The 22,343-nt window shown below is 47.8% G+C and overlaps 1 protein-coding gene across 3 annotated transcripts in view; it reads right to left on the bottom strand.

The window, feature by feature from the left end:
- PRKG1 (protein kinase cGMP-dependent 1) overlaps nucleotides 1–22,343 on the bottom strand; it is a 295,495-nt gene that overhangs the window by 247,366 nt on the left and 25,786 nt on the right. The gene's annotated exons all lie outside the window — the stretch shown is intronic.

The following is a 22,343-nucleotide window of genomic DNA, read 5'->3' as shown; positions in this document are numbered from 1 at the left end:
TGCACGAGCATTGACCGTGACAATCCCACGGAGTTCTGAAGAATATTCCAACAGCAACTGCTCTGCACGACTCCCTGCCAGGAATCCAGGGAACAGGGACAGGACAAGGGGAAACAGCCTGTCTTGGATTGATGATATGATAATCCTTTATCCCCTATTGTTGGCTTATATGCCCAAGAAAGAAAAAAATGTGTGGTCCTGTCTCTTTAACTGCACCCAGCCGCAGAGAGAAACGCGGGTTGTTTTGAAAACATTTTCCCCAAGCCTCGCTCTGGGGAGAGGATTCGTCGCCCGGCAGAGACTGCGTGCTGGACGGGGGTCGGAGTGAGCTCTGTTCCCGTTTTTTCCATTCTTCTTCTTTTTCCTCGTTTGGACCCCTTCTCTTCGATCTGCTTTGCCACCCGGAGACCCAGGAGGGCCAGAGGACAGCAGAGCTCTCCAGGGAGCTCCACCCGGCCCCGGGTGGGGGGGGGCAAGGAGGAGAGGGACTGCGTCTGAGAAAAGGACTTTTTTTAATCAGGTTGAATAACTGCCTTTCACCTTGTTTTTCCCCTTCCCCTGTGCCTTGTAGGGCACTCTGCGTGGTTTTGTTAAATAAATAGTTTTTTCTTCACTTTCATCTAAGAGGTTCTGTTGTGGGTGGGGGAGGGGGTGTCGGGGCCCTTCGCTCTCGGAGGAGAGAGAGTCTTATCATTAACCCGGGACATATTTGGCGCCCAACGTGGGGCCTTGATTACTTGTTCTACACCTTTTGTGGGGTTAGAGAAAGTGAAGAAAAAACCCTAATAATTGCATTCTGGTTTTAATCGCTTGGTATTGAATTACAGCCATCAGTAGTCACTATGCTGTTTGATGGGAGGTTGTTTGATGTAATACTGTCTGTTTGGCACATAGGTTTGTTTCCCTACCAACAGGTAGGGGCAATCCTGTCCCTAATGTATAATTTCCACCAATCAGGGACACGACTCCGGCTTGTTATAGTAATGTGTGTGATACTGACGATCTGTAAGAAGGTATGGGAAACAGTTAAAGATGTACATGCTCTGTTAGTTTCCTCCTCTAGTTTTAGTAACCTGTTTTGGAGTTTTGTTAGTAATATTACCCAACCTGTTAGAGAAGTAGAGGGTGAAGCTTCCTGGCTCCTCACCCATCTCTTTCCCTTTAAATCTGGTATATCAGCTTTTGAGAATATTCAGTTTCCCCTGGATGTTAAAGAGACCATTAACTTGGTAGTACAGGTGCTTTACCTAGGAGTTTCCGTGTATATGATGTTCAGTGTTACCAGAATGAGGGCTGAGAAGTCCAGAGGGGCTGAGCAGGAGCAGGCACCTAATCCAGATGTGAGGAAATTTGAATGGTGTGGAGTATGGGAGGACATAGGTAAAACTTTAAAGAAATTCTCTGATCCAATAGACTGGGAATTTCCCCCTGGACAAATCCCAAGACCAGCTGAGGTGGGGAAGTATCTGAAAGAGAAGTGCAGAGACAACTGCAGTGCAATATGTTGGGCCCTGGCATATGCTTATCGTACACTGTCAGATATTATAGAACAGGAAGTAAGGGAGCCTAAGCCAATGGCAGTTGCTCCCATTACAAGGAGCAGGAAAGCCCAATTTAAGACTGATCGCCCAGATGACAGTGGGGAGGGACCCTCAAGGCCAGCGACTGAGTCAGAGGTCATTGTTGAATCCATGAATGTGAGAGACCTTCACAGCCTAAGAAAAGATTATGTCCAACGAGATGATGAATCTGTGATTAGTTGGTTAGTCCGTCTTTGGGATGCTGCAGGCGATGTTACACTTCTAGATGCTACTGAGGCAAGGCATTTAGGGACTGTGTCACGTGACCCAGATATCAACCAAACTATACGAGATGGGCCTGACTGCAGCAGCCTCTGGAGACGAGCTATCAGAGCTGCGAGGGACAGATACCTACATCCCGACGATCTCTATTCGCAACAAACCCAGTGGAGAACCATAGAACAAGGGATTCAACGCTTGAGAGAAATGGCAGTGGTAGAAATTGTCTTCCCAGAGGACATAGCAAACCCAGATCCGATTATAGACCCAGATAGGATAGAATGTACACCTGTGATGTGGCGGAAACTCCTAAAGCTTGGGCCATCAGGGTATGCTTCTGCTTTAGCCATTATGAAGCAAGATGACGGGCATGAGACTGTGCGTGATATGACAAGGAAACTCCGGGCGTATGCAGATGTCGTGCATAGCCCAGTGAATGCAAGAATCTCAGCTGTGGAAACAAATCTGCAGAAACTAGAAAATAAGATAGAGAAGAATCATGAGAAACTCAGTAAAGAGATTAAAGACAGCCTTCTCCAAATCTCAGCAGTACAGACCAGAGGTTCTGCTACCCCACGCAGACGCTCCTCAGCTATGAGAACTGGATATATCCCTCGACATGAGTTGTGGTATTTCCTGTGTGACAGTGGAGAAAACATGAACAGGTGGGATGGACAACCCACTGCTGTCCTGGCACGACGAGTGCATGAATTGAAGGAGGGCAAGACTCAGAGAAGGAACTCCACCAGAAGGGAAGTAGCTCTACTCAATATGTCTGATTCCGTTGAAGGAACCTCTAACACAAATACCCACCATTGTTAGAGGGGCCCTGCCTCTAGCCAGGTAGAGGCCAGGGAAAACCGAATTTTTTAGACAGTGTGGATTCGGTGGCCTGGCACATCAGAGCCACAAGAATACGAGGCTTTAGTTGACACTGGTGCACAATGCACGATAATCCCATCGCGACATGTGGGGACAGAACCTATTTCTATTTCCGGCGTTACAGGAGGATCACAAGACTTGACCCTCATGAAAGCTGAGGTGAGCCTGACTGGAAGAGAGTGGAAAGAACATTCCATTGTGACTGGCCCAGAGGCTCCATGTATTTTGGGTATAGACTTCCTCCGAAATGGATATTTCAAAGACCCAAAGGGACTCAAGTGGGCATTTGGGATAGCTGCTGTGGAGACAGAGGGCATAAAACAATTGAACACCTTGCCTGGACTGTCAGAGAACCCATCTGCAGTAGGACTCCTGAAAGGAGAAGAGCAACAAGTACCAATTGCAACCTCGATTGTGCACCGCCGACAGTACCGGACAACTCGTGATGCCGTGATTCCCATTCACAAACTAATCCGTGAGCTGGAGAGCCAAGGGGTGGTCAGCAGGACCCATTCATCCTTTAACAGCCCCATCTGGCCTGTGCGAAAATCTGAAGGAGAATGGAGATTGACTGTGGACTATCGTGCCTTGAATGAGGTGACTCCACCTCTGAGTGCTGCTGTGCCAGACATGCTGGAGCTCCAGTATGAGCTAGAGTCCAAGGCAGCAAAGTGGTATGCTACTATTGACATTGCAAGTGCATTTTTCTCCATTCCTCTGGCAGCAGAGTGCAGACCTCAGTTTGCTTTCACCTGGAGGGGCGTGCAGTACACCTGGAACCGATTGCCCCAGGGGTGGAAACACAGTCCCACCATCTGCCATGGACTGATCCAGGCTGCACTAGAAAAGGGTGGGGCTCCAGAACATTTGCAATACATTGATGACATCATTGTGTGGGGAGACACAGCAGAAGAAGTATTTGAGAAAGGAAAGGAAGTAATCCAGATTCTCCTGGAAGCCGGTTTCGCTATAAAAAAGAGCAAAGTCAAAGGGCCTGCCAAAGAGATCCAGTTCCTAGGAGTGAAGTGGCAAGATGGACGGCGTCAGATTCCTACTGAGGTTATCAATAAAATCATCACAATGTCCCCCCCCAACCAACAAGAAGGAGACGCAAGCTTTCCTAGGTGCCATAGGCTTTTGGAGAATGCACATCCCTGAGTACAGCCAGATCGTGGGTCCTCTCTACCTCATAACCCGCAAGAAGAACGATTTCCATTGGGGCCCTGAACAGCAGCAAGCCTTCACCCAGATCAAGCAGGAGATTGCTCATGCAGTAGCCCTTGGCCCAGTCAGGACAGGGCCAGAAGTAAAGAATGTGCTTTACTCTGCAGCTGGGAGCCATGGCCTGTCCTGGAGCCTTTGGCAGAAGGAGCCTGGTGAGACCCGAGGTCGACCACTGGGATTTTGGAGCCGAAGTTACAGAGGGTCTGAAGCCAACTACACCCCAACAGAGAAAGAAATCCTAGCAGCATATGAAGGAGTCAAAGCTGCCTCAGAGGTAATTGGCACAGAAGCACAACTCCTCCTGGCACCTCGACTACCGGTGCTGGGGTGGATGTTTAAAGCAGAGGTTCCCTCTACTCATCATGCCACCAATGGCACATGGAGTAAATGGATTGCCCTTATCACACAGCGCGCCCGTATGGGAAATCTGAATCGCCCTGGGATTTTGGAAATAATTACAAATTGGCCTGAAGGTGAAAATTTTAGTCTGACTGAGGAAGAGGAGCTGGAACAGGTGACCCGTGCAGAGGAAGCCCCACCATACAACCAACTGCCAGCAGATGAAACACGCTATGCTCTTTTCACTGATGGTTCCTGTCGTCTTGTAGGGACAAAAAGAAAATGGAAAGCAGCTGTGTGGAGCCCCACACGACGGGTTGCAGAAGCTAGGGAAGAAGAGGGGGGATCGAGCCAATTCGCTGAGCTCAAAGCCGTTCAGTTAGCCCTGGACATTGCTGAAAGAGAGAAATGGCCAAAGCTCTACCTTTATACTGATTCATGGATGGTAGCCAATGCTCTGTGGGGTTGGCTGGAAAAGTGGAAGAAGGCTGGTTGGCAGCGTAGGGGAAAACCAATTTGGGCAGCTGAAGAGTGGAAAGACATCGCTAGTCGGGCAGAGAGACTACCTGTGAAGGTCCGCCATGTAGACGCCCATGTCCCCAAGAGTCGAGCTAATGAGGAACACCGAAACAACGAACAGGTAGATCAGGCTGCAAAGATAAAGGTGTCCCAGGTAGACTTGGATTGGCAGCATAAAGGAGAGTTATTCCTAGCTCGATGGGCCCATGATGCCTCAGGCCATCAGGGCAGAGATGCCACCTATAAGTGGGCACGAGACCGAGGGGTGGATCTAACCATGGACTGCATCTCTCAAGTTATCCATGACTGTGAAACATGTGCTGCTATCAAGCAAGCCAAGCGGGTGAAACCCCTGTGGTATGGTGGAAGGTGGTCAAAATATAAGTATGGAGAGGCCTGGCAGATTGATTACATCACACTGCCTCAACCCCGCCATGGCAAGCGCTATGTGCTCACAATGGTAGAAGCCACCACTGGGTGGCTGGAAACCTACCCTGTGCCTCATGCCACTGCTCGTAACACCATCCTGGGCCTTGAGAACCAAGTCCTGTGGAGGCATGGTACCCCTGAGAGACTTGAGTCAGATAACGGAACTCATTTTAAAAATAGCCTCATAAACAACTGGGCTAGAGACCATGGCATTGAGTGGGTGTACCACATTCCCTATCATGCACCAGCCGCTGGCAAAGTGGACCGGTATAATGGATTGTTAAAAACCACCCTAAAGGCATTGGGTGGGGGAACTTATAAGAATTGGGAGCGACATTTAGCAGAGGCCACCTGGTTAGTCAATACCCGCGGCTCCATCAACCGAGCAGGTCCTGCCCAATCTGAGTTTTTACATACAGTGGATGGAGATAAGGTCCCAGCAGTACATGCCAGAGGCTTGTTAGGGAAAACTGTCTGGATTGATTCTGCCTCACATAAAGACAAACCCATCCGTGGGGTTGTCTTTGCCCAGGGACCAGGGTGTACTTGGTGGATAATGCAGGAAGATGGAAAAACACAATGTGTCCCTCAGGGAAATTTAATTTTGGGTGAAGGCCACATGTAAGGTTGGGATGGCAACATACCACCGTTCACCGTTCGTGACATTATTTGTACATAGTTATGTGTATATATGTATATATGTATATATGTATATATGTATATATGTATATATGTATATATGTATATATGTGTATATATATATGTGTGTGTTTGAAGTTGGAAGATGTTAAGGTGGGCCTTAAGCCAACGCTATGGAATAAGGGGTGGAATGTCTTGGATTGATGATATGATAATCCTTTATCCCCTATTGTTGGCTTATATGCCCAAGAAAGAAAAAAATGTGTGGTCCTGTCTCTTTAACTGCACCCAGCCGCAGAGAGAAACGCGGGTTGTTTTGAAAACATTTTCTCCAAGCCTTGCTCCGGGGGAGGATTCGTCGCCCGGCAGAGACTGCGTGCTGGACGGGGGTCAGAGTGAGCTCTGTTCCCGTTTTTTCCATTCTTCTTCTTTTTCCTCGTTTGGACCCCTTCTCTTCGATCTGCTTTGCCACCCGGAGACCCAGGAGGGCCAGAGGACAGCAGAGCTCTCCAGGGAGCTCCACCCGGCCCCGGGTGGGGGGCGAGGAGGAGAGGGACTGCGTCTGAGAAAAGGACTTTTTTTTTAATCAGGTTGAATAACTGCCTTTCACCTTGTTTTTCCCCTTCCCCTGTGCCTTGTAGGGCACTCTGCGTGGTTTTGTTAAATAAATAGTTTTTTCTTCACTTTCATCTAAGAGGTTCTGTTGTGGGTGGGGGAGGGGGTGTCGGGGCCCTTCGCTCTCGGAGGAGAGAGAGTCTTATCATTAACCCGGGACACAGCCTCAGGCTGGGCCAGGGGAGGCTCAGCTTGGACAGCAGCAGGAATTTCTCCATGGAAAGGGTGCTCAGGCCTTGGCAGGGGGTGCCCAGGGAGCTTTGCAGTCCCCATGCCTGCAGGTGTCCAAGGAAGGCCTGGAGGAGGCACTGAGTGCTCTAGAGCGTTGGGGACAAGGTGGGCATTGGGCACAGCTGGGACTCCATGACCTAGAGAGCTTCTCCAACCTTAATGACTCTGTGATACTGAAACAAAATGGGTTTTTGCTCCAAAATGCTCCTGCTCATCTTGTTTTAGGAATCCCACTAAGAATCCCAAGCTTGCGATGTTGCCTTTGGATGTAACTAAAAAAGGTACCAAAATTCCAAAAGCAGAAGGACACAGCCCTCAGCACTGTCCTCATGCAGGGGAGATCCCACAGCCACAGCAGGGATGAGAGCAGCACCAGGCAAACACCTCCAGAGAAAGCCTCTCACCAAAGAAACCACAACACAAAAAACACAGCACAACCCCTGGCAGGGAAATCTCAAGTGTCAGGGCAAAGTGTTCTGAAAAGTCTTGGATTGTAAAGAACAATCTGCAGGAGGCAGTTGGAGGTGGGTTGGGGATTAAGAGGAATTTCCCTACTTCCTATGAACTGTGTGAGGCAAACTCCAGGGATACCTGCACTCTATTCCTCAAACACAAGACAGAGAGAATTTACAGGAATTGTTTTGAAGAATAATAGTGACAAATGTGCTATGAGAAAGCAGGCACCAAATTCTGATGGAAGGCAAGGGCAAGCTGAAGAGCTTTGAAGGACTTTAGGAAACAGCCCTTTTCTTTTTATCAAAATAGCTCTCCTCCAGAGGCACTGAATGCTTCCAGGAATTTCAGCCTGGAAGGATCCTGAAGGGGAAACATCCTATTTCTAGCAAATGGGAGGATATTTTTGTACAAGTAGTAACCTCACATTTCATGGCATCACTCATCCTCAGGGAATCCTGATGGGAATGGGACATATGGAGGTAAAAGAAGGATGTAGCAATCAAAAGGTGCTGCCCAAGGAAAGCCACGGAATAGCATGGGGAATTCACAGAACTAGTTAGGCTGGAAAAGCCCTCCAATCCCATGGAGTCCCAGCTGTGCCCAATGCCCACCTTGTCCCCAGCCCAGAGCACTCAGTGCCACCTCCAGGCCTTCCTTGGACACCTGCAGGCATGGGGACTGCAAAGCTCCCTGGGCAGCCCCTGCCAAGGCCTGAGCACCCTTTCCATGCAGAAATTCCTGCTGCTGTCCAAGCTGAGCCTCCCCTGGCCCAGCCTGAGGCCATTTCCCCTTGTCCTGTCCCTGTTCCCTGGAGCACAGCCTGACCCCCTGGCTGTCCCCTCCTGGCAGGAGCTGTGCAGAGCCACAAGGCCCCCCTGAGCCTCCTTTGCTCCAGGCTGAGCGTCTCACAGGATTTCTGTTCCAGACCCCGAGGAAGTTTTAGAGATCACCCACTAGGGCCCTCAGGAACAACAGTGACCTCCTGGTGCTACAGCCTGGAGAGCCACAATCCCAGCGTGGGATCCACGGAGGCATTCCCAAGGGAAAGCTCTCCTCTTTACAAACATTTCCCTTTCACCAGGAAACAGGAGCAGCCCTTGTTTCTGGAGCACAGACAGCAACAGGCATTAAGGCACATGGCTCTTCTGCCTCCCTCAGCAAGCCAGGAAAGCCCCAAAATGTACAGTTCAAATGTGCTGCCACTCTGCTGCCCAGGGCTTCAACAGAAAAGCTTTGGTTCACACGAGAGCTCTAAACTTCACTGGAGAGAAGAACCAGCTCTCCAAGCTGGGAAATCTGACAGAAAAAATAAGCCAGAGGAGGGCAGGGAATTAAGTTACCTTTATCTGCATCATACGAGCAGAAAACGAAGTTTGCTCCCATAATGTGCTCCTGGGATTGTTTTCCTTCCCTTGCATTACTATCCTGCACTTAACTCTCCCCTTTCCCACCACCCTCATGTCTCATCACCTTCCCACACCATCTCCCAACTCCAAAATGCTTGCTCCCATTACAACAACTCTGGATCATGTTCCTTTTTTGTCTGAGTACTTCATTTGACATTCCAAGTGCAGAGCACCATGGATTTCTCTTTCCATTCCTTCCACCATCCTCCCAAACTATTTCTCCCCTCCTGCAAGTTCCTGTCCCTTGCTATTTCACTGCTTCCATGGGGCAGTTGAACAAATATCAGCCAAAACAAATCAGAAAGCTGAGCCCAGGCCAGGAGAAATACTCAGAACCGTTGGGAATGGGACTGCAAGGAGCCAGAGGGACCCTGAGGGTTTCATGTGGCAGAATAGGAAAGGAAGAAGGAAATAGCAGAGGTAGCTTGCATGAGATGGGATATTGGGATATTGGGAAGGAATTGTTCCCTGGCAGGGTGGGCAGGCCCTGGCACAGGGTGCCCAGAGAAGCTGTGGCTGCCCCTGGATCCCTGGCAGTGTCCAAGGCCAGGTTGGACATTGGGGCTTGGAGCAGCCTGGGACAGCGGGAGGTGTCCCTGCCATGGCAGGAGTGGGAATGGATGGGATTTAAGGTCCTTTCCATGTCTGGCTTTCCATAATGAAGGGGGGAAAAATACACAAATAAAAAAGCAGAACAGGCCATCAGTGCATCACAAGGAGACACACACTGTTTCTTCCAATACAGCACACGTGGGTTTCTAGGGAAACAGTTCCTTTCCTCTGTCCCAGATATTTCACAGGACTGGGAGAGAAACCTTGTTCACTTTCCGAAAAGCACTGCAACAACTCTTCCCTGTTCTCAGTCTGTTCCACGCTCCGCAGGCTGCGTTGAGTAAACATTTACACGAAGGAATACACAGAAAGAGCTAAATAGAGAGGGAGAAAACGTGCATGCCAAGGAGCAGAGTTATTTCCAGGGAGGAAACAGGAACTCCTGGAGGGAACTGAAACTATTTCAGATCCAGTTTAATCCCAATAGGCCAAAAGAGTGTCATTTGAAACTTAACTGCATTTTAAAGATGACAGACAATTCTTTATTAAAGTCAAAAGCATACACAAGCTCTTGGCATAAATGCTAATATTCCATATATTCAGGAGTGGAGGTGATTGGAAAGATCAGCCCAAGCCTGTGTTAAACACTGAGCAATGAACATTAACTGGCACTAGAATTCCTGGAAAACACACCTGCCTTTAGTGAGTTTAAGGAACTAAAACATTCCATCCTTTCGAGTCAGTGCGAAATCAGCACAACTTTGAGCATTCTTTGTTAAAATCTAAATTCAGTTTGTTCTCCTAAACAGCCACAACAGCCAGAGCTAAAAGGAAAACTCAAACCTAAGGAAAAGCAGCCAAACCCTGTGCAGGTCAACGTATATGGTGCTATTCTCTCCAAATCCTACTTGGACAAATTGCCTTTCTGCTCAAGGAATAAAATCTAAATTCCTCTCTGTGCTGGTTAATAAATCTGCATGCTGCATTCAGGGTTTTTTTTTGTTTTCCAATACAGACAAGGCTGCTCTATTTATAAAGGTCAAGTAAATTGTGTGCAGTCTGGGGAGCCTCAGCATCTCTGTGTTATTAAAACAGAGTATTTCATTTCAACAGCCCCTTTCAGAGAGAAAAAAAGAAATTACTCCCAATAATGTCTTTCCCCCCTGCCCAATCTGAGTTAATGTCTGTGCGCACAGAGGAGAATGCAAGTGTTTGTTTATTCTTCACTTGAATTATAACAACTATTATTTTTTTAAACACTCTATAACACTTTTACAGGTTGTTTGGATAAGCCACAGCCATAAATCCCACCTGGCTGTCACACCAGGAAAAAGCTTGGCATTATCTTCTGGGAAGGAAAAAAAAACCTGCCAAGAACAGCAAAGGGGCTTGGGTTAAACAAGGTTTAAGAGGCTTAACCTGGACAAAAACCATGCCTTCAGACATATCTCTGCCATCTTCCTGTACTGGAATGGTGTCCTGAGGGATTGATGCTTTCACATGAATTTCACATGAGGTCAGACAACGATTCAAGAGCTGCCAGGGCTCAAACCTTCCTCAGTTCTGTGAGAAGCAGCAGACTGGTTTAAATCTTTATCCAGTGAGCAACTATTGCACATAAACAGGTTTGATGGTCATGGTGGTGATTACGGCACAGCAAAATGGAGCAGGCAGCTTAAATGCAAGGTAATAGCACCTGTAGAGCTGCTGGTGCTGCAGAGAGCTTTTAGATTAACAAAAGAAAAACAAAACCCAAAAAAACCCCACACGGAGTTTCTAACCTGAATTTTAACTGTTCAAAACTCTTCACATCATTGGTACACCTCTAACAGGCACAAACCAAATTTTGAATCTTGCTGTGTGATTTACTTTCAGTTTAATAGGAGAAGAAAACCTTAAATAAACTTGTCATTAACCTGTATCTGCATTAACATTTGTTCTTCAAGTGGAAATTTGGGGAAAGCTTTTCTGCCTGTGAAAATCAATGTCCCTTAAATGAGAACACTGGAATTTTAAGTGTCCTGTTTTTGTTAAAGACCATGCCTCGTAGTTTGCTCTTTAATCAGGAATGAAAAGTCATTTCTAATCACCAAGTGTTCGTGCTTATGAAACAATTACATTTCAGGCATTCTCTGGGACAGAAAAACTCCTCAGCACTGAAAGGCAGATAGATCAAATCCTGCAGTGATGGGCAGAGCAAACCTTGTGCTGACCACAATTCTCTCCTCCTCAGCTACAACACTGGGTACCCAAACTCCCCAACCTGCTGGAAATTAGGAGGCAAAAACACGTGAACAGCACAAGTCTGTCTGAAGAGGAAAAAATAAAGGAATAAACAGACTTCCCACTGCTCTCTGGCCACCCCTGAGGCTGCAAGCAGCACTCCAAGCAGGCTGATGAAATCCTCCTTGTCAAAGGCAGCAGAGGAGTGTTGTGATCTGCACACTCCCTCTCCTAATCTGTTCTGGCAAGGCGATTACAGGAGCTGCTTCCTTTAAAAGAAGTCAAAATTATGCACAGACGAATAAAGGGCTAACTGTACAATCAGTACCAACAGCAGTGCCAGGAAAAGAGGCTGCTGCAAGGGCAAGATGGGATGCAAAATGCAGCATGGAAGGGAAGACGCTGATTTTTCAGCTCCTGCTTCTTGTATGGATCAATAAGGCCACAGTGGTCACAGAATTTCAGAACGGTTTGAGTTGGAAGGACCTTAAATCCCATCCAGCCCACCCCTGCCATGGGCAGGGACACCTTCCACTGTCCCAGGCTGCTCCAAGCCCCAATGTCCAGCCTGGCCTTGGACACTGCCAGGGATCCAGGGGCAGCCACAGCTTCTCTGGGCACCCTGTGCCAGGGCCTGCCCACCCTACCAGGGAACAATTCCTTCCCAATATCCCATCTATCCCTGCCCTCTGGCACCGGGAAACCATTCCCCCTTGTCCTGGCACTCCAGGTTTTTGAAAACAGTCTCTCTCCATGTTTCCTGTAGCTCCTTCAGGCCCTGCAAGGCCACAGTGAGGTCACCCCAGAGCTTCTCCTCTCCAGGCTGAACAATCCCAGCTCTCCCAGCCTTTCCTCCCAGCAGAGCTGCTCCATCCCTCTGCTCATCCTGGTGCCTCCTCTGCACTCTCCAGCAGCTCCAGGTCCCTCCTGTGCTGGGGCAGCTCTGCAGGTCTCTGGGGTCTCACCTGAACACAGGGGCAGAATCCCCCCCACCCTGCTGCCCACGCTGGGGCTCAGCCCAGGGCACAGGGGTTTCTGGGTCCCAGCTCTCACCAAAGCACCCCAGCTCCTTCTCCAGGGCTGCTCCAGCTGCTCATCCCCAGCCTGAATCGATCCCAGAGGTTGTCCTGATCCGGGTGCAGCACCAGCACTTGGCCTGGTTAAACCCCGAGATTCCCAAGGGCCCACATGGGGAACTTTGGGGGATTTAGAGTTTTGTACCTCAGCCAGCCTGCGGAGACAGCATTGAGGAAGGACTGAGGAGAGCAGACAAGGCTGGGCACGGGGACTGTGTGCCCAGAACTTGCCTTTTCCACCTTCAGCAGGGACAGATGTCCCTCCCCTGCCGCTCCCAATCACTCCTCTTGCAGGGAACAGAAGCCACCAACAGCCCAGACGTTTGCAGACAGCCCAAAAAGCAGCTTTGAGGGTGTGAGGGGGAGGGTCAAAAGCAGAAATCTGTTTATTTGGCACCTAAATATAGCCCAGTTAACTCAGCAAACATTTTCTCTCTACTACACTGCTATTTTGTCTGCGTGCAAAGGCTGCAAGGAACCAGCTGCAGCACCACCATTTGATTACATTCTCTGATGAGGAATTTGCTTTTGTTCCCCAGCAGAAATTTCTGCCACTACGTGCTGTGACCACTGCTCCTGAGTCCTGGGTATGAAAATTCAGTTTTCTGCCAAAGCCCCAGCAGAAAGAAGGTTTTTTTCACCTCAGCCTTACACAAAGGAGCTCGGCTCAGTCACACCTGGCCAGGAACCAAGGCCCTGATAATCAAACAGGACCCATCAGGTGGCTGCTCTTCCAGGCTGGCCACATGTTGATTAATTATGTCATTCCACACCAGGTTCATTAAGTTCTCTCATTCCACACCAGGTTAATTAATTCTTTCATTCCACACCACCCAGCTGCTGCTAAAAGGGAGGTTTCTCAACCAGCACACAATTGATTTAACTTTTCAAAAGCCCTCCTTGCACAACAAATACTTTTTTTAAAAGCACACGCCATGGGCAGGAGATTCTGACTCTAAAAAAAAACAAAACACCAAAATACACACGTACAATTCTTCTGCAGTGCTCTCACACTAATTTGCTGAGGTAGCTGCCTTTTATCCTCGATGTTTGTATTGCAGCAAAGTGCACTTGAGTCGACAAAGCAATCCCAGAGAAAATGGTGTCAAGGCACTGAGCAGCTGTGGCTGAGCCATCTCAGGATGCCCAACCCAAACAGATTAGAAAAACAGCTTTTTGGTCTTCTGAAAACACTGAGCACAAGAAGGGTTTTCAACGAGCAGATATTGGTGGAAGGAGAAAAAAAAAAAACCAACTGTTGAGCAGTGAGAGAGATGTGCCAGCAGTGGGTCTGAAGCATCAGCAAGCGATGCTCAGGGTCTGCATCCTACAGCCCTGCCCTGCCTGTCCCTTGGGGACCGAGGGATTTCATGTCACCTGATGCCTGCAGACACTTGGAATTTAGGGTGGGATGGCCCCTCTCATCATTTTACTGCAAAGTCCCACAGAGAGAGCCAAGGCAGCTCTAAATGAGCCACAGAGCAAACAGCCTGACAGCCAGGCAGCTTTTTGTTTGCATCCTGTTTTTCAGTGGAACTGATAAAAATTCCATTAAGAAGCTTGGAATAAGCATGGAATATTATCTCCCCATGATATATCATTTCTTCAGAATGAGCAAAGTCACAAAACATTTCAGCTGCTGACCAAGGAAATCAGGATAGGTAATGGAGCTGAAGGCTTCCCGGGAAGCACCTAAGCCTCAGCAGGCTCCTCCAGCATATATTAAAATTCCAAATCCCTGTGAAGATCCCATTCTGAGTTTATCACACAAACATCCACATTTTCCCCAGTTCACCTGAGCTTCTGCTTTGCTCCAGTGCCCAAGGAAGCTGTCCCAAGTCACCCTTGCAGATCCTGCACCCTGCCAGCACAGGTTCACTGAGCTTTACCTTTTGCTTGCTACATATTCACGTATTTCCTATCCATTTAACTACTCTGCCACAATGCTCTGAAAATTGCTCAACTGTATTTATTGAGCAGGAGCCTTCTTCAGAGCCCTGCAGCCAAAATTTTTGTGTCCAGCAAGCTTAAACAAATAACATGATTCCTACTTAAAACACTTGCTCATCACAGACCACAGCAAGAACCTTTTGTGGTGTTAAACGCTGAAAAAACAAATGGAAATAGAGTAAAGCTGCCATTGAAAATATCCTTCCTAGCTCACAGTGAAATTTCCAGTCAAAACAAGGAGAGGGTGAAAAGCCACTGTGCTCCTGAGGTGACATGGACTTGTTTCCCTGGTTCTGCCTCATTTCCAGCAGGTCTCCCATGTGTTTGGCCTCACCATGCTGGGGCAGCCTCACTCCCTATTCCCCTTTTCCACTTGTACCTGCAAATACTGGGATAATGCTTAACCTGGATTTGTACATCCCAAGTGATGCTCTTAGCATCACACTAGTGGTCTCCTTTTTGAGTTATTTTTGGCTTTCAAACGAAAAAAGCAACTAAAAAAACCTCCTAACACCTGTTTTGTCTGTGCAAAAGTCATGGTACAAACCCAAAAAGCTGAGATTTGATTATCTCCCTTTTGGAGTCGCTTTGCCTACCTAGATAACGTCAACATTCATCCTTGCATAAAGTGCAAAGGGAAAAAACTGGAGATTTATGAGGAAAGGGATATTTGTAACTTCAATCACAGTCCACCTTCAGGTGGCTCTGGCTTCCTCCCAGCCACGCCCTCAAACACGGGACAGTCAGGGCAAACCAGAGGATCTGCCTGCCTTAAACTCCCCCAATGAGCTCGTTATCCCAGCATCCCAGTCCGTGTGTGTTTGGGCACAGTGCTCATGGAGAAAAGCCTTCTCTGCACGCCTCGTTTCTCTCCTGTGCCTCACAGAGCCACCCTGCCACCAGGAGAACAGACAGCAGTCACAGATCTGATGAGCAGGAGATGCTCCCCCTTCGTGCAGTCGCTGACTGAGCAGGATTTCAATGTGCAAGGAGGCGGAAGGAGAAACAATAGGTTTTACACACACAACCTCCCCCGAGTTAGGTTTTAAATACCTACCAAGTAGAGATGCTCAGCCCTGTCCAGGACTCAGACATGAGCTGTGTGTGAAGGCACACACACACTCCCACAGTCCTGAGATTTGTCCCACTCTTTGTCTGGTGTTCCCCACCAGTGACTCCTGTTTGATCCACAGGCAGGACTGTAATTAAACTGTAACTCAAATCCTGAGTCACAAAAGCTTCAGGGTGTATCCATTACTGTCTCCACCCCAGGTCCTTTTGGACCAGACAATCAGAAGGGTGAAAGGGAAAACACTCCTGGGCTGAGAGAAAGGCAGTACAACAGGTAAAGCAAAAGCCACAAGGAATTCATTCCATGGTTTCCATGGGTGGGTGGGTGTTCAGCCATTCCCGGGAGAGCAGGGCTCCATCCTGTGCAACAGTGATTTGGGAAGACAAATGCCATTACTCCAAATATTTCCCACTCCATCTCTCCCCTCCTTTCCCCAGCTCCACATCCTGATCATGGCTTTATATGGGTTGAGACACTTCTTGGGCAGTTGGGATCAGCTGTCCTGGCTCTGTCCCCTCCCAATTTCTTGGGTACCCCCTGCCTGCTCACTGGTGGGGCAGGGTGAGGGGCAGAAAAGGCCTTGGCACACCAGTAAAGCTGGACTGGCAGGAAAATCCAGCCTCCTGTGGTATCTTGTGCTCCAGTCCCTGGAGGTTCTCTGCCTCTGGATGTACACCGGAAACAAGGTGGTTTTGTAGGGAGATGTCAAGTCTGGATGGGACAGCTGTGTAGAAGAGGAGCTTTGGGGTTGTGAGGGAAGAGAATAAACAGCATCCATAGAAAGAGAAAGAAACTTCGGGCAGGAGAAGCAGGAACAAGACACCTGGGGAGGTAACCAAGGGCCCAGAAGCAAAGGGAGAAGAGGATGGTGCTCCACACCACAGAAGACAGGAGCTGCTAAAGGATGATCTCCTCCAACAGACCACATCCACCCTTCAACTTCTCACAACCCCCTGCCTTTACTAACCACAACAATACTCCAGTTTCAAGGCACAGAGATGGAAGCTACCTCTGTATTTCCAGGATGCCTGACCTTCCATTTCACCTAAAGGAATTTCTCAGGAGGTTGAGGGTCCTGATTTTGAAAACATCTCAACAGCTGAGGCCAGGTATGGTTTCCAACAAGCCTTAAGGTGTGGCTGAGTGGCACTGTTCGCATCACATTCGCTTTATCTACACCATGCTGAAGTGCTTGGCCACTGCCCTGACATGCTGCTGGCAGTCACAGGGCCATTGATTTCCTCTATTCACCAGAAATATCACCCACCAAGAACGTTATTTTCCTCATTTAGCCTGTGGACTCCGAGAGCAGTAATGAATTCCCCTCAGCCGCTGGATCTCAGCACACAAATGACATCAAACAGGCAGTTTAAATCCTAACAAGCACTGACACATCCCAGGGACACACTCACACTGGGGGCAGGGAACAGTGCCTCTCCATTTCCACCACATCCATGTTATTTACTCCTTGGCTCCTGAATCTCAATGATACTCTGTGGTGGCAGAAGCCAACTGCATTTCCTCATTAGGATTTGAAGGGAGCTTAAAAATCACCTCTTTCATGGGCAGTGACACCTTCCACCAGACCAGGATGTGTTCCCACAGTCCTGCTGGTTCTGTAAAAAATTCCCTCTACTCCACTGATATTAAAGCCTGATTGTTTTCTCTCCTAATAAAAGTGTATTTGCACGAATGCAATACTCTGCTACAGGCACTAAGTACATGAGTGCAAATACATGCCATTATATATACATATATATATATATTTCTCTTCACATTCAACACAAAGTGTGTGTACATTTACAAGACTCCAATTTAATTTTCCATCAACCCAGGCAGTTCTGTTATATTTTCTCCTCTTTGTTCACATCACCCACAAGCACCACCACCTCAGAGAACATTAAATAAGTGGGCAAAACGAGCTGGCCTGGGCTGGGCAGTTTCCAATCCTTGTCAAGCCCAAGTCACGGAGATGCTGCACGGCTTTCTTGACACAGCTGGGGTGTTTGACAAGAAACACCTCCAATAAATATGTCACAAGCCAAATCAAAGAAGGGAAAAGAAGCACTGCTCCAGGCAGGACGTGCTGCAGCCTGACATGGGGCTTTTTTTTCAGTGATATCCTACTTCAAGTTTGCTCCTAATGAACAAATCCCAAATACAGCCCAGAGACCCCAGACTTTTGGAAGTCTGACAGCCCATTTTGGACTTAGAAAGCAGGCACGGGTGTTGAAGTTTGGCTCTCCCTGCTCAGGCTCTGGTTTCCAAGGAAACCAGCGGCTGCAAGAGCCTTGCAAAACGCCAGTCCTGTGCTCCTGCTCCGAGCACGCTGCGCTGGAGCTTCCCCTGACACCAGCCCTGCCAGGCAGGGGCTTCAGCACCATTTCCAAACCACCTGGATGCAATTCCAGGCGTTCAGGATGTCAGGATACACAGAACATACCCGAGTGATTGCACATTTATACCAAACCACTTTCTGTAGAGGCTGAGAGGAGAAAGGAAATATTTTCATGGTTTAGGCTCCAATGTAGCAACAAATGCTTTTGTTTTTTCCTGTTTTCTCTGCCCTTCAAAACAAAGGCTACACAGAACACGAATGTCAGGGACTCCTCTGCCTGCATGTACCCTCTAGAAATGGCAAAGCAGCAGATGAAAAACATTTATAAAAATATTTATTCTTCATCCTGATGCATATGCAAGGATTCTGGCCCTGTGAAAAGCCAAAAGCAAAGGCCAGCAGCACAGGCAGCAAGGACTGTCACTGATGGCAGTGAGTGGCATTTAATCCACCCCCATCTCCAGCTCAGCTTTCCAGGCCCCCTTTCCATAGGAAGATGTTTGTTTTCACTAACTAACTCTTATCATCCTGCAGCATCTATCCCAAGCAGCATAACCAAAGAAACTGATACATATCAAGTCACTGCATCCTTTTTAACTCCCTAAAGAAACAAATTTTCCCCTTGACTCATATTTTCCAAGTGGTGCTCAGCAAGTCCAGGATTCACAGAGCCCTCTCCTTCCAGAGGCAACTGGCTGGGCTAAATTCTGTGCTACTACATCCATTTCTGCTCAGTTTCAGCACTCTGACCCAGCTTTTTATCATTATTGTTAATAATAATAGTAATTTCAGACATGTAGGACACATCCTGTGTTTAGGAACACGGGATGCTGAAGCTCAGGAATGTTTTCACAGTCTGGAGAGAAGGAATTCGTGTCCATGGCCCGGGGACCTCGTTTTGTGTTGAAGTACTTTAAAACTCTCCACCTACAGCATTCATACAGGTAAGGATTAATGTAATACAGCTAAGAGGAGTACAGGTAATTATTCCAGTAGTACAGATAAAAGGAAAAAAGTTAATTCTGCAGAAAATGAAATTATGAAGCCGTGCTAGAATTTAAAAAAGAGTTTCTATGTTAATTACCAGCTGTTAGTGTGCTCAAAGCTACTGAACTTGCTGAATAGTGTTGTTTTGCACATAACCACCACGAAGATGTCACTGTAGTTTCTGAACAAAAATACTTTGCTTTAAAACACAGCTTACTGACACCACACTGCTAAAATTAATATCCAAAAGCAGCAGAAAAACCCAGGGAAGTCTGTGTTGCTCGTTGAGCAGAACTAAGGATAACTGACATTGCAGCGATGTTTTGTCTTGCAATTAAACTCATCTGAGCAAGAACCAGAGAGAAAATGACAAGACAACTACGTAGCTTTAACAGCTTTGTTGGGAGAATCGTTTTTTCCCTTCCTTTGAGTCAGACCCCTCTGGAGTTTACACTCAGCACAAACATCACCTGCCTGCACAAGCATGTTCAGAGATGACCCAAAACACTGCTTCAAAAGAGAAAAATCGTAACTCTCTGCATATAACCACCTAGCAGCACACAGCCATTCCTTACTACTGCGAGTAACCCAAACCTCAGAGGGCTGCTATGTATTACACACGGAGCTGAGCTGTCACAATGTCCTGTTGTCACTTGCCGAGGCATTAAAGCAGCTCGGAGCGTGAGTCACACGAGTGCACAGAGGGGAGCCCCGTCACTGCCACCACCGCCGAGCCTGAGCTGTCAAAACACGGGCAAATCACGCTTGGCTGCCTTGCTCCAGCACTGTCCGTCCTTCCTTGTGCTCTCAGCTCTGTCAGGGAGAGCATCATCCCTCACAGCAAAACCTCATCCCAGAGATCCTCCCCCACCACTGGGGCCACGCTGCTCCAGCACCACTCAGCACTTGGCAATAAAATCCTGACCCTAAACCCTGACCCCTGAAAATGCACTGAAAAACCCCACTGACATTAATGGATTTTTTTTTCTGTCAAGCATCAGATTTAACTGCATTCAGATGGATTCGACATTAGAGCACATAAAAGCAACCACAGCATTTACCAGCTCTCAAAACAAATGATGAATGCATTTCAATTAATTGCTCGCTGGACACATCAGAGTGGACTGACACCAAAAACAAATGAAGGTTGCACCACGAAATCCATCTGTGCTGACTGCTCGGGGCAAGATGCTTCACCAGAAAGCAACCGGACTCAAGAGGTCACCACCATGCCAGCTCCTGCCCCACACTGCAGGAAACCATCCCTGCCTCAGTTCCTGCCCCCATCATCCCAACCACTAGTTCCCAGTGCTTTCATCATGTACCAGCCACCCCCCAAATTATTTTAGGACGAGAAGAGCGTAGGGCTTGAGGAGAGAGGGGTTTGGGGTGTTTTTAGAGTAATGGCTCCTGGGTACTGCAGCACTGATAAACACCAGAAGACCACTGCATGCCAACAGTCTAAATAAAAGTGCTTTGCAAGTATTTCTGGGGGTTTTATGACTATTATGATCACTTAAAATATGCCTGTAGCCCACAGAGGAAGCATGTGTTTGCCTTCAAAGAACCAATCTGGCCATTGCAGAGATTTTCTTAAATCTCTTGTATGGATATTGCACTTTTCCCTAAGGCTATGCAACCAAGTATTTTGTATTTCTTAAACCAGACCTCTTAAACACAACTCACAGGCTGCTCCTCCCTCACAAACGAGTGTCTGGGATTTCAGCAGATTCCCCAAAAGTCTGTTAACTCCCCAAACCAAGTTATTTTTCAATTAACTCAACACTTCTTACAAATAAGAGAGCACTTTGCTGCTGTCTCTGTTAACAACAGTGCTTGTACTACCTCAGATCAGGCCCTTCACACTCACGAGATCTGTGCTTTGTTTTACATTCTACTTCTACATTTCTTTTTTCTCCCTTCTGGAAAAGAAAACATGCTGATTACACAGCCTTCCAAAAAGGCAAACAGCTGTTGCCGATCTCTGAACAAAGCAGCCTGTTAAAATTAAAGTCCTGGGTATTTTCCCATGGCAAGTACGAGGCAGGGAAAGGGAAGAGTTGCAGCCTGCTGGTTAAAAAAGCTTCTCTTTGCTTGGCTGCTCTATACTATTTTAATTGGAAAGGCACTTGGTACAAACTCAGTCTCTCAGCATTCCCCCCCGTGCTGACAGGCTGTTAGCAGCCAGGATATATCCTGTGAGAGGTCAGAGGTGTGGAAAAATAAACATGAACAGCAATTTGGGAAGATGAAGAGGAGAGAAAGATTTGTCACAGCATTCTTTCTGCCACGGAAGAAACTGGCTGGACGTGTCCCTCCACGGATTTTAGTTCCTCACGTGAACCCTCAAAGTCCTGTTTCACTTTTAAAAACATTTTAGAGGCAAAATAAGCCCAACCCTGCACAGCAACTAAAACTCTTACAGCTCTGAAAAAGTGATTTTACTTAACCACATGCATCTCAAATGGGGGGGGGGGGGGTGTAAGATCCTGCAGATCTATGGTATTTTTCCACATGAGGCAATTAAATTCACTTTCACACTGTGAAAGCCATTCATAGAATCAAGCCGTGGTTTGAGTTGGAAGGGATCTTAAAAGTGTCACCCCTGCCATGGGCAGGGACACCTACTATCCCAGGTTGCTCCAAGCCCCAACGCCCAGACTGGCCTTGGAGACACTGCCAGGGATCCAGGGGCAGCCACAGCTTCTCTGGGCACCCTGTGCCAGGGCCTGCCCACCCTGCCAGGGAACAATTCCTTCCCACTATCCCATCCAGCCCTGCCCTCCGGCACTGGGAAGCCTTCCCTTTTGTGCTGTCCCTCCAAGCCCTTGTCTCAAGTCTCTCTCCAGCCCTCTTGTAATTCATTCAGAGTTCAACCACTCAATAACCAAGAACCTCCTACATGGCATCACAGCGGCTTCCACCACCACAGACGCTCAAGTATCCACCATGACTCTCATGATAATTCAGTTCCAAGAGGTTTTCTGCCATATTGATCCCACCAATCAGGAGGGCAGATCCAGCACCACCTAACTACAAAAAAAAAACACACCCACAGGCGACTTTAGAATCATTTTAGTTAGAAACCACCTCTAAAGCCATTATGTCCAACATTTGCCCCAGCACTGCCAAGGCCACCACTAACCAATGTCCCCAAGCGGCACATCCACCTGCCTTTTGAACACTTCCTGGTGCCTTGACAAAAACCAAAGGTTGGGTGCCATTACAAGTCACTGAGGTTCAGCGTCAACAGGGGAAAAAAGTCAGCCCTTCTTTCCATATTTTATTTGCAGGTCCTCTGCACCTTAAATCTCACTACCATCACCAAACTCTTTGGGCTGACACACAGCACTCAACACTTCCCAGTGCCAGGCACACTCCTGAAACCATTAACAAGGGTCTTTTCCTGTAATCACAGACTGGTTTGGGTTGGAAGGGATGTCAAAACGTATCCCATTCCAACCTCCCACCATGGGCAGGAACACCTTCCACTAGACCAGGCTGCTCCAAGCCCCTGGAACGACCCCCCTGAGCGATTACAACCTGCAGCCACAAGTCGATTTAAATACTGTAAATCATATTAGGAGTATTGGCCATGGAAGGTGA

The sequence above is a fragment of the Lichenostomus cassidix genome, chromosome 6, assembly GCF_008360975.1.
Source record: "Lichenostomus cassidix isolate B80296 chromosome 6, HeHo_3.0, whole genome shotgun sequence".
Taxonomy (NCBI): domain Eukaryota; kingdom Metazoa; phylum Chordata; class Aves; order Passeriformes; family Meliphagidae; genus Lichenostomus; species Lichenostomus cassidix.
Note: the sequence above shows the minus strand (reverse complement) of the source record. Positions and strands in the feature narration are given on the sequence as shown.